The sequence below is a fragment of the Cervus canadensis genome, chromosome 31, assembly GCF_019320065.1.
Source record: "Cervus canadensis isolate Bull #8, Minnesota chromosome 31, ASM1932006v1, whole genome shotgun sequence".
Classification (NCBI taxonomy): domain Eukaryota; kingdom Metazoa; phylum Chordata; class Mammalia; order Artiodactyla; family Cervidae; genus Cervus; species Cervus canadensis.
In genome coordinates this window covers 7,764,193-7,777,002 of record NC_057416.1, presented here as the reverse complement: position 1 = coordinate 7,777,002, position 12,810 = coordinate 7,764,193, and positions in this window count along the sequence as shown.

Below are 12,810 nucleotides of genomic sequence, written 5' to 3'. Positions count from 1 at the left end.
TTCATTGGAAGGACTGATGCTGAAGCTCCAATACTTTGGCCACCTGATGGGAAGAGCTGACTCATTGGAAAAGACCCTGATGCTGGGAAAGATTGAGGCAGGAGGAGAAGGGACGACAGAGGATGAGATGGTTGGATGGCATCACCGACTTGATGGACTTGAGTTTGAGCAAACTCAGGGAAATAGCGAATGACAGAGAAGCCTGGTGTACTCTCCATGGGGTCACAAAGAGTCGGACATGACTTAGCAACTGAACAACAACAAACATTTTATTTCAACAAATGATTAGTAGATAAACTATAGTTATACAGATCTGGGTATGTGACAGATATTACATTGAAAATGAGCAAAGTAAGCCTGGTATGTAAAAAACAAAACAATTGTCAGTATGAGTTATCAGTGATAACATTTGAGTTTTTATGTGAAAATTAAATTTTGGAATACTTACCTTCACAACTATGAGATTTAACAGCTTCTCACTACTTGACTTTTCTTGTGAAATCTGTAGTTATAATAATAAATATTATTTTTGATATCATTAATGAAATCATCAATATTTATAAGAGCTACATAAATCAGTTACTCAGGGTTTTCCAGATGACTAACACATGATGTTACAATACTATGCACAGGTAAAAGATTCACTCAAGAACGAGACAAGCCAATGAATTTCAGGGTAATGGAGTAAAAGAGGTTCACCGATATGGCTTAAGTTTCTCAACTGCATGCAGCTTTTAAGAAATTACCACTTGTCAAGATTTGGTGTTTTATCAAAGAAGAAAATTCAAAATTAGCTGAAGCAAAGCAATTGAAATACTCTCCCTTTTCCAAGGACACAGCTGTGTGAGGCCACAGTTTCTTTTGGAACAACAATTAAAAGAACATATTGCAGTGTGAATTCAGAAGCAGAAATGAGAATCCAACACCCTTCCTCTAAGCCAGCGATTAAAGAGCTTTGCAAAAATGTAAAGTGATATATCACTTTTGTCACTAAATGTGTTTCTGTTCTGAAAAATCTAGTTATTTTTCACAAAATATTTTGTTAGCATGTAATGGGTTAAATATTTTTTACTTAACAAATAGATGGTTGCAACGTCTCCATTTTAAGTTTCAATAAGGTAAATATTGATAGATATAACGAACATCTACATTGTGATTCTCAGAAATGTTTAAGAGAGTCTGGGGGTCCTGAGAACAATATATGTGAGAACTGCTGCCGTAAACCTCAGAGACAGCTAACAGAGCGTGGTCAGATGACTGCTCTGGCTAAGCAAGGAAGCTGAACAAAGTGATGTGGACCCTGTCACAAGTTCCCAGGGAAGCCAGGAGACTTGACAGACCAGAGAGATGGTTTTCCTGGTGCAGCAATTCAAGCATGAAAAGACTCATATGTGAACCTGAGATTTGATTAGGATCTGTGGAAAGGAAGATACAAGCGATCTGACTGATCCAGAGGAAATTATTCTGATTTTTAAAGCAAGGAGTTGGAATTCACTCAAAGAGTTGATCTTAGAGTGGGTTACTGATCCATACGCCCCATGGTGCTTTATGGAGTAGGGGGCCTGGAAGAAGGGCCCCTTAATTAGAAATTAAGTCCTGCTTTGCTCTGGCACGGTTCTTTCTTGCCTCCAGATTCTGTGTGATAATTTAAGACAGCCTGTCTCATTTTCAGTATTTTACACCCTGTACGGGGAACTCTGAATACCTCCATGCAGTTCCGTTTATTGTCTCAGTCTTGAACGTGGTATACGACGTATGTTCACAGGTTTGACATCTCTGGGAGTGGGAAAGAGAACCCGGTCGTGGAGCTCTTGAGTGGAGTTTGAGGGCCCTCAGCATGTCTAAGAGCATCCAATCATGCTCAAAGAAGGCAAAGACTGCCATTTATGAGCTAAAGATTACAAATAACGAGACAGTTTCAATCTTTGGGGTATGATGGGTTTTGCAGAACGTTGAGAGGGTTCCTTTACTCTGGGATTCCTCACTCGGTTGGATAAAATACATTTTCAAGAGCTGACTGGTTTGCTGCTTGCCTAGCCACGCTTCCTATGAAGTGCTCCTTGAAAATAAAATTGCCACGTTACATTTGTATCGTGTGGTATGCCTGGAGTGCTGTCCTTTGAAATAGATTGGTCACGGTTGCTATTCACAGAAGAGCAAAAAGCAATCAGCTTGATATTGCCACTGAAATTTTGCTCTTGTGGAGAGAATGCCAAAGTAATTATCAGAGACTACTCTTGAAGAATGAAAGAGCTGAGTAGGGGATGAAGTGTGCACACATATACACACACACCTCTCTCCTTGACCACACAATTATTCAGCATAGTACTCACATTTTCAGGTACAGCTGAAGGGTTCTCCTACAGTCTCAGAACGAAGGCAACGTCTCCCTGATACTCATTTATCATTTTGCTCCTGACCCTTTCATGCACCAGATTCATCCATAAGAGTTGCCTGTCATTGGATGAGTACAGGCTGCCCTTGTGGCCTCTATAGAAAGGAGACACACTCCATTTCTTGAGGGTCAGATATAAAAAGTCACCTTTCAAGACATTTGCTGAGACTTATGGAATTCTTCACATTGGGCTCAGTTGGTAATTCCATTAGGGGGAAAATAATTGCCAACTGGCCACATAGATGCATCTGAGAAATCACGTTGGAAATATATCAATATCCAAGAGGTTAATATTGTCCCTCAAATATTTTTCTGAGGAAGGCAATGCTGAAGGCAATATGTGGACCCAAAAAGCTACTAACAGTTTAACTTTGTGTTCATACAGCATGATGTCTAATGAATTAATCTACCAGAGGTCTTGAGTATCTGAATTAATTGCGCTTATAGTGAAATAAGAAATAAAATTCTGAAAGAGATGGGAATACCAGACCACCTGGCCTGCCTCTTGAGAAACCTGTATGTAGGTCAGGAACCAACAGTTAGAACTGGACATGGAACAACAGACTAGTTCCAAATAGGAAAAGGAGTACGTCAAGGCTGTACATTGTCACCCTGCTTATTTAACTTATATGCAGAGTATATCATGAGAAACGCTGGGCTGGAGGAAGTACAAGCTGGAATCAAGATGGCCAGGAGAAACACCAATAATCTCAGATATGAAGATGACACCACCCTTATGTCAGAAAGTGAAGAAGAACTAAAGAGCCTCTTGATGAAAGAGGAGAGTGAAAAAATTGGCTTAAAGCTCAACATTCAGAAAACTAAGATCATGGCATCTGGTCCCATCACTTCATGACAAATAGATGGGGAAACAGTGGAAACAGTGGCTGACTTTATTTTGGGGGGCTCCAAAATCACTGCAGATAGTGATTTCAGCCATGAAATTAAAAGACACTTACTCCTTGGAAGGAAAGTTATGACCAACCTAGACAGCATATTGAAAAGCAGAGACATTACTTTGTCAATAAAGGTCCATCTAGTGAAGGCTGTGGTTTTTCCAGTGGTCATGTATGGATGTGAGAGTGGACTGTGAAGAAAGCTGAGCGCCAAAGAATTGATACTTTTAAACTGTGGTGTTGGAAAAGACTCTTGAGAGTCCCGTGGACTACAAGGAGATCCGACCAGTCCATCCTAAAGGAGATCAGTCCTGGGTGTTCATTGGAAGGACTGATGTTGAAGCTGAAGCTCCAATACTTTGGCCACCTGATGCAAAGAGCTGACTCATTGGAAAAGGCCCTGATGCTGGGAAAGATTGAGGGCAGGAGGAGAAGGGGATGACAGAGGATGAGACGGTTGGATGGCATCACCGACTCTATGGACATGAGTTTGGGTAAACTCCGGAGTTGGTGATGGACAGAGAGGCCTGGTGTGCTGCAGTTCATGGGGTCGCAAAGAGTCAGACACAACTGAGCGACTGAACTGAATTGAACTGATAGTGAAATAATAAAATTTTATGAAAAGTTCTGATCAAAATAAAGGTTTCTTTCCCGACTTACTGGTTATAAGGAATTTACCAATCATCAGACTTCTCTACAAAATGGAAAAGTACTGTTAATTAATCGGCATAGAGGAAGAATTTCTCTGGAGGAGGCAAGCTAATAAGACAAGCTGCTCAAATGAAAGTAGGTGGTCTTATGTAGCAAAGGAAGCTTGTGGAAGTTCTCTTCTAACTGTTTTTCTTTCTTTAGTGACCAAGGGAATAAAGTAGTTAGATGAAAGGTAGGCTGTGGAAGGAGATGGTCAGAGGTTTGATGTTTGAGGAGAAAAGAGGAGACATCCAGGTTAGAAAAGAAAAGGGACCATGACTGCTGGAAGGCATTCAGAGCCCACTTGTTATTAAAGTTAGTTACTGCAGGCTGAAAGTGACTGTTGCAGTGTGACTGAAATCCCACCATATTTAGACTCACAGAGACTGAAGCCTGACAGACAGATGAATTTAACCCTGCAGGCAAAATGATTATCAGGATTGACCATGAACTCAGTTGAGTAAGAAGAGCGATATGGGTTCACGGGTGAGCAAAGTGAGAAAGTAGTAAGTTCAATTAATTTTAGGTAATGGTTGACTAGAAACATTGTTGGAGTTGAACTAAAGACTCAGATCTCTACAGATAGGGAGAACCATTTGTCTTCAGCCTTTCTTTCTCAAGACATACTTTTATAAAGAATAGGTATGTATTTATGTAAATTTTTCCTTGCTTTTCTTTGTTTATCATGATTAAAAAGATCTTTCCATGACAAGTTTATAGAAATGATTGGGCAAACTTTTAAAATTTAGCTTTAATACATTTGTTTTTCAATATATAAAATCTTTGATCCATCTGGAATTTAGTTTGCTATGAGGAGTGAAGGAGTTGTGATTTTTTTTTAGGCGAATGGATAACTCCTCTCTTAATTCTTCTGTTTTCCATTCAATGATTTCCTAAGTATTCTCATAAGATAAAAAAAAAATGACATATATATTCAGAATAGGAGAAAATGGCTTGACTCTTTTTATGCAGTCGAAAGCATCCATAGTTAGCTTAGGAAATTTTATTACTGAGTACTTTTGAATAAAACTATAAAATGCAACTGAAGAAAAAAAATGTAAACTTGATTAAATAGAGAGACATAACAAATACCAAGTTCTTGGAAAGGAAATTTCCCCATTGTAAATATGTCAATTATTTCTAAATTAAACTAGAATGTCATTTGATACAATCAAAATCTGAAAAGGTTTCTTTGGAGAAAAATCTTAATAAAATAATTCTATAATTTATCCTGGAGAAACAAAATGTAATAACTATAAGAGATTCAGATTTTCCAACAGTAAGTATTTAATACGCTCATAAAAAACAAGCTTTAGAATAAATTAAATTCAAAATTTTATTGGAAAAATAAGAACATGTCAATGGTAAAATCATTAACTTTTCTATACTAAAGCATGAATAAATATTAACATAATGAAAATAGAATAAAAACTCCAGAAATATTCTAAAATATGTGGAAATGTATTATGTGGTCACAGTATTTCAATTTAAAAAAATGATGAATAATAAATAAGTGATGCCATGAAAGATAATTATATCAATTGACCTACATAGGAACAGATTCTAAATTGATAAAATACTGGCATAAGTAGTAAAACTGTGTCATCTAAAAGGTAAAGCCTTTCTAAATATGACACAAAAGCAAAGGTCATAAAATTTTTTAAAGTATTATATTTAAATATATTAAAATTTTCTGCATGTATAAAAGCATTATATGCAATGACAAAAGAGACATAAAAAAATTGAAGAATCTTTTTCCAACCCATAACAACACCATGGGCTAACTGAGTTTAGATAAAGCCTGCCCTTAAATCAAAAGTAAATTCCCCAAAATGCAAATACAGAAGATGGGTATAAAAACTCACCTAAAAGAAAATATAAATTTCTAGAAGAAAATATAAAATGTGCTGGGCGTTACAGATCATAAAAGAAATGCAAATTAAAATTAAGCTCTTCTATCAGTTTGGCAATGATCAACCTGTTTGAAAACTGTTTTGGTGGGGATGTAGGAGCAGTTGTCATTTTATTTTTTCCAGTAGAGAGGTAAATAGATGTAAGATAAGCTGCATTGGAATACACTTTAGATCTAATAATTCTATCTAAAGAAATTTGTCTTACATTTATTACAATTTGTATTTATGTGAAAGGTGACTTATTGTAGCCTTCATGTATAATAATAATAAATGGACTGTACAAAACCCTATCATGGAATATTATGGGCTTCCCAGTGGCTCGTGGTAAAGAATCCACCTGCCAATGCAGGAGATGCAAGAGACTCAAGTTCGATCAATGGGTTGGGAAGATCCCCTGAAGGAGGAAATGGCAACCCACTCCAGTATTCTTGCTTGGAGAATTCCATGGATAGAGAAACAGTCCATGGGGCCACAAAAAGTCGGACACAACTGAGCATCTTCCAGTCCTCATCTATCATGAAATATTACAGAGTTTCATCAAAATGTAGGAGCAGAAATAATGTATGTACATTTGCTTATATATTTATAATGTATCTTTTTAAAGATATATACAAACAGAACACACACATTCCAAATACATGATGACTGTCCTTGGGAGAAATGATTTGCTGAGAATCACCAGATTCTAAGGCTATATCTTTTTGAATTTTGGAATTTTAAACCACATTATTGTACTACATATTTTAAAAAATGAGAAATGGAGAAAGGGAAAAAGAAACCCCTTTGATGAAGATGTATGCTGAATATCTCCCTCAAATTATGTCTGAAAATGTTTTTAATTTCATTCTCATTATTGAATTTTTCTAGGTACTCAGTTGTTAATTGATAGCTATTTCCTCTTGGAAGAATTAATTATACTGTGTCTAGCTTCAGTAGTTGCTGTTGAGAATTAATTCTGTTGTATAATTTTCCTGACTTTGTGCGCAACTTATTTTCTCAGGAAAGTTTTTGGAACTATTTATCTTTCATGTCATTAATTATCCAAATAATGTGTCTATGTGTGGATTTATTTTTACTTATGTGTTCTGCTTGAAATTCACTGTACTTCTAAATCTGAAGATTCATAAAGACATGATAAAGATCACCATATATTTAAAATTTTCATCACTTTAAAAAATATCTCTTCTCTCTCATTCTCTGTCTCTATCTATATTAACTTTATTTTGTTAATTGTAAATTAAAATTTTTTAACATCTAAGCATTTCTTAATTTGAAAACTTAAATTGAAGAAAGTGGGGAAAACCACTAGACCATTCAGGTATGACCTAAATCAAGTCCCTTATGATTATACAGTGGAAGTGAGAAATAGATTTAAGGGACTAAATCTGATAGACAGAGTGCCTGATGAACTATGGACGGAGGTTCGTAACACTGTAAAAGAGACAGGGATCAAGACCATCCCCAATAAAAGAAATGCAAAAAAGCAAAATGGCTGTCTGAGGAGGACTTACAAATAGCTGTGGAAAGAAGAGAAGCAAAAAGCAAAGGAGAAAAAGAAAGATATACTCATTTGAATGCAGAGTTCCAAAGAACAGCAAGGAGAGATAAGAAAGCCTTCCTCAGTGATCAGTGCAAAGAAATAGAGGAAAACAATAGAATGGGAAAGACTAGAGATCTCTTCAAGAAAACTAGAGATACCAAGGGAACATTTTATGCGAAGATGGGCTCAATAAAGGACAGAAATTGTATGGACCTAACAGAAGCAGAAGATATTAAGAAGAGGTGGCAAGAATACACAGAAGAACTATACAAAAAAGATCTTCACAACCCAGATAATCACGATGGTGTGATCACTCACCTAGAGCCAGACATCCTGGAATGTGAAGTCAAGTGGGCCTTAGGAAGTATCACTACGAACAAAGCTAGTGGAGGTGATGGAATTCCAATTGAGCATTTCAAATCCTGAAAGATGATGCTGTGAAAGTGCTGCACTCAATATGCAAGCAAATTTGGAAAACTCAGCAGTGGCCACAGGACTAGAAAATGTCAGTTTTCATTCCAATCCCAAAGAAAGGCAGTGCCAAAGAATGCTCAAACTACCACACAATTGCATTCATCTCACACACTACTAAAGTAATTCTCAAAATTCTCCAGGCCAGGCTTCAGCAATACGTGACCCGTGAACTTCCAGGTGTTCAAGCTGGTTTTAGAAAAGGCAGAGGAACCAGAGATCAAATTACCAACCTCCGATGGATCATTGAAAAAGCAAGAGAGTTCCAGAAAACCATCTATTTCTGCTTTACTGACTATGCCAAAGCCTTTGTGGATCATAATAAACTGTGGAAAATTTTGAAGGAGATGGGAAAACTAGACCACCTGACCTGCCTCTTGAGAAACCTGTATGCAGGTCAGGAAGCAACAGTTAGAACTGGACGTGGAATAACAGACTGGTTCCAAATAGGAAAAGGAGTATGTCAAGGCTGTACATTGTCACCCTGTTTATTTAACTTATATGCAGAGTACATCATGAGAAATGCTGGGCTGATGAAGCACAAGCTGGAATCAAGATTCCCGGGAGCAATATCAATAACCTCAGATATGCAGATGCCACCACCCTTATGGCAGAAAGTGAACAACTAAAGAGCCTCTTGATGAAAGTGAAAGAGAAGAGTGGAAAAAGTTGGCTTAAAGCTCAACATTCAGAAAACTAAGATCATGGCATCTGGTCCCATCACTTCATGGGAAATAGATGGGGAAACAGTGGAAACAGTGGCTGACTTTATTTTCGGGGGCTCCAAAATCACTGCAGATAGTGATTTCAGCCATGAAATTAAAAGACACTTACTCCTTGGAAGGAAAGTTATGACCAACCTAGACAGCATATTAAAAAGCAGAGACATTACTTTGTCAACAAACGTCCATCTAGTGAAGGCTATGGTTTTTCCAGTGGTCATGTATGGATGTGAGAGTTGAACTAAAAAGAAAGCTGAGTGCCGACGAATTGATGCTTTTGAACTGTGGTGTTGGAGAAGACTCTTGAGAGTCCCTTGGACTGCAAGGAGATCCAACCAGCCCATCCTAAAGGAAATCAGTTCTGAGTGTTCACTGAAAGGACTGATGTTGAAACTGAAACTCCAATAATTTGGCCACCTGATGCGAAGGGCTGACTCATTGGAAAAGACCCTCATGCTGGGAAAGATTGAGGGCAGGAGGAGAAGGGGATGACAGAGAATGAGATGGTGGAATGGCATCACTGCCTCAATGGACATGAGTTTGGGTAAACTGTGGGAGTTGGTGATGGACAGGGAGGCCTGGCATGCTGCGGTTCGTGGGGTCGCAAAGAGTTGGACACAACTGAGTGACTGAACTGAACTGAATGAAGCATTTCTTAATTGGATTGCAAATTGCTGTCAAAGGCAAAGTAATAATTCATTGGGCAATATTCTTCATGCTTTATCTACATTAAATGTCTCATGCTTCATTTCATATTTTCCATATATTGTGCTGCATATGTGCTTTCTGTCCTGTATTTGAGTGATTTCTTTTGCTCTATCTTCCCATTTATCATCTTCCCTTCTGTCCTGTTATGCTGTTGAATTTATTCACTCCTTGTTAACTTCATTGATTATATAATTTCTAATGTAGAATTTAGTATTTAAAGACTCTACCCTCAACAGGGCTTCCCAGGTGGTGCTAGTGATAAAAAAGCTGCTGGTCAATGCAGAAGATGTATGAGATGTGGGTTTGATCCCTGGGTTGAGAAGATCCCCTGGAGAAGGAAACGGCAACCCAATCCAGTAACCTTGCCTGGAGAATCCCATGGACAGAGGAGCCTGGTAGGCTATAGTCCACAGCGTCGCAGAGTTGGACATGGCTGAAGCAACTTAGCAAGCACGCACACCCTCAACAGCTGCCATAGCAATCCTGCAGGCAGATCGGGTGGGCAAACACCTGAAGAGGGAGTCGGCCAGGCTGCACACGTTAGAGATGAATGCAGAACCCAACCTGCTGCCTCTCCTACCCCCTCAGCCCCCACCTTCCCTTTAAACACTGTCACGGCTGAGCAGAATCTTTGGAGTTGGTCTCCAGACTTGCGTCTACCTCGTACCCAGATTGCTGGCTTTTCTGATGAAAGCACCTTTCATTTCTACTGACACTTGCCTCTTGAATTACTGGCTCTTGAGTGGTCAGCAGCTGAACCTGAGTTTGGTAACATTTTGATGTTTGTGTGAAGAAGAGGAAGAGATGAATCTATACTTCTCAATGATAACTGCTTTGGTTTTCTTTCCTCTAAAGACACCTTCATTTGTTTAAATATTTTAGTTGAAATATTTCAAGTTTTCCATTAATCAGAATGTCTCAAGCATTATGCTGCTGTAATGAATCACTTAAATTGCCAGGTTATATTTTAAAACTTTGGTTGCTTGAATATTTATTGTAAAACAGCTAGGACAATGATTCCTATTTTTATAGTTAATGAGAAGATCTGGAAAAATGATTCCAGTTGGTAAAAGCGACTGCAGTGCACCCTCAAAATTTTGTCAGAGTGAATATGGTGTAATTAGATGAGCAGTGGAAGTGTCCTTATTAAAAGCTGAGCCACCCACACCTTAAGGTTGAGCTGAGCCACCAATAACAAGAGGCTGCTTGGGCCATCTTAAAATTACCCTTCTTCTCAATGCGCAGCTCCCTTTCTTAGTACATTTTTCCACAGTTTTAAAAATATTTCTCACTCTTAACTCATTAAATACTTACTTCCTTCATTGGAGCAATTAAGCCTGAATTTTGATCTCCTGGTGTAATTGTGATGACAGTATTTATATGATTAATTATGTTTAATTATACCATATATATATATATATATAGTCTTAAACCTAGCCTATCAACTTTTATTCTTTAGGTTGAATCTGTCATCTTCCTGAACTTTTATGTCAATTCATTCTATATTCTTTAAAGAATGCAGTCTCCTTTCTAGTTATGCTAGACAGCAGTTTGGCTTTGCTCTTTTTCCTCCAAAGTTCCTACTTTTATTTTGCTCCCAAGGCCCCCAGTAGTTAAGATATCCTTGACTTGAAGCTACCATTTCCTCCTCTGCCTTTCCATCTGTCACGCACCCTTGAACATGTCTAACATGCGCCCTTACCAGAGTCCTGCCTACGCTGAGATTCTTATTTATATCTTAATCATTTTCTATATCAAATACTACCTCTGTCTCCTTTACAGCCTTCTTAAATCTTTAATCTGTGGTTTCAGATGATCTAGGATTTTGCTGCTACACTATGGTACCTCTGCATTTTTCAAAGCTCTGTATTCTCGACCTTTTCCTATAATCTTTAATGGCTTTTCATCCCTTTTTAAACTCAGTTACCAGCTCACTTGCTTTATCCTTGATATCTTTTAAAGTTTCTTATGCTATTCTTTTGAAATGGTCCCATAAAAAATATCACAATACTATATACCTACTCCCCATTGTGTTTCTGTGTTTATTTTCACAGTATTATTCAACATACAGTAGTTGAACTACTACACTCTATGCTAAAAAATGTGGCTGGCAGTGAATGTAAAATACGATGTGTACATGTCGTCTCTTGTTACATGTTTACTGAATTGATCACTCAGTGTCATCATTATGAGCCTAGATTCCTACTCTAGGCTATAATAAAGGGATGACTTTAAGGTTGAATGAGACAAGAAGCTCCTTACATTTTGAATTCTGATCTCTTCTTTTTGCCGTTTCCTGTATTTCTCTGTGTTGTCTTGCTTATATCAGTGTGGATACCAAGAACCCCTCCCCCTACCTCTTATTTCTTCCCAAAGTCTGAAGCAACACAGTTATAATGAAAATAGCACATAAAGAGTAAATGGGCTGAGAATTTTATCCTATCGTTTTAGGGTGGTAGGAGTTCACCCAAAAACCAGATGTGGAAATTTAGTAGCTGCACTTGGGAAGCTGTATTTTATCTCCTCACATGCATGTTTTGCTTATGCCATGGTGTACTATACTTCTGCATGACTGTTGGATACACAGGTTCAAAATAAAGATGTTTTAAACTTGTCAGTGAGGTAGCTAGGGGTATGCTAAGAATTCACTCACCTCCAAAATGCATGTGCTATGGTCACTCATTTAAGTGAAGAGAATAGCAAGAAGCCTTTTAGGAATAATGATGTTTTATGTCAGAAAAACTATTTTTGAATTTTAAAGATGTATAGTTATTTGTAGTCTTGTTTTTCCTTTTCAAGTAAAGTTTTTTAGGTTATGTGTCAAGAGATTGCATTTTCTGTAGATTAGTGCAGTATGAAGAAATAAACTTAAAATTATTTTTGTGTATATTTAACCTTATAAACTTGTGACTCTTGTTTGTCTTTGGAAGTAATTAGATGTGGACCTGGAGACAGAGCATGGGAAGGAACCTGACTGTATAAATGGAAAAGACATCTGAAATGCTGAAGAATAAGGACTTACAAGCTATGAAACAATTTAGCAAATCATGCAAGAAATATAAGCCCAATATAATCATCACACACAGACTAAAAGAACTTCAGTCCCTAAGTAATATTTACCATGAGATTCTTCACACTATATTGAATCTTTTGGGAAAAAAAAAATTTTTTTTTAGACAATACCTTTCTAAGCTATATATAATATTTCTGGAGGAATCATAGGGAAGTCTCTGGTTTCTATGAATACCAAGAGAAATCTCTCCGCTGCTCATTCAAAGGAGACGTTTCTATAAAGTCAAATACACAAATAAACATACCCTACTCCACTGTGTGTTGACTTTCTAAAAGAACAAGTCTGTTGAGCCAGATGGCCTCAAACTGTGGCATTGCTAAGCCTTTGCCTCTGACCTGGGCTCACCACAGCCAGCAAGCTGGAGGGAGGTGTGTTTGCAAATGTTTCCTGATCCCGCTTCAC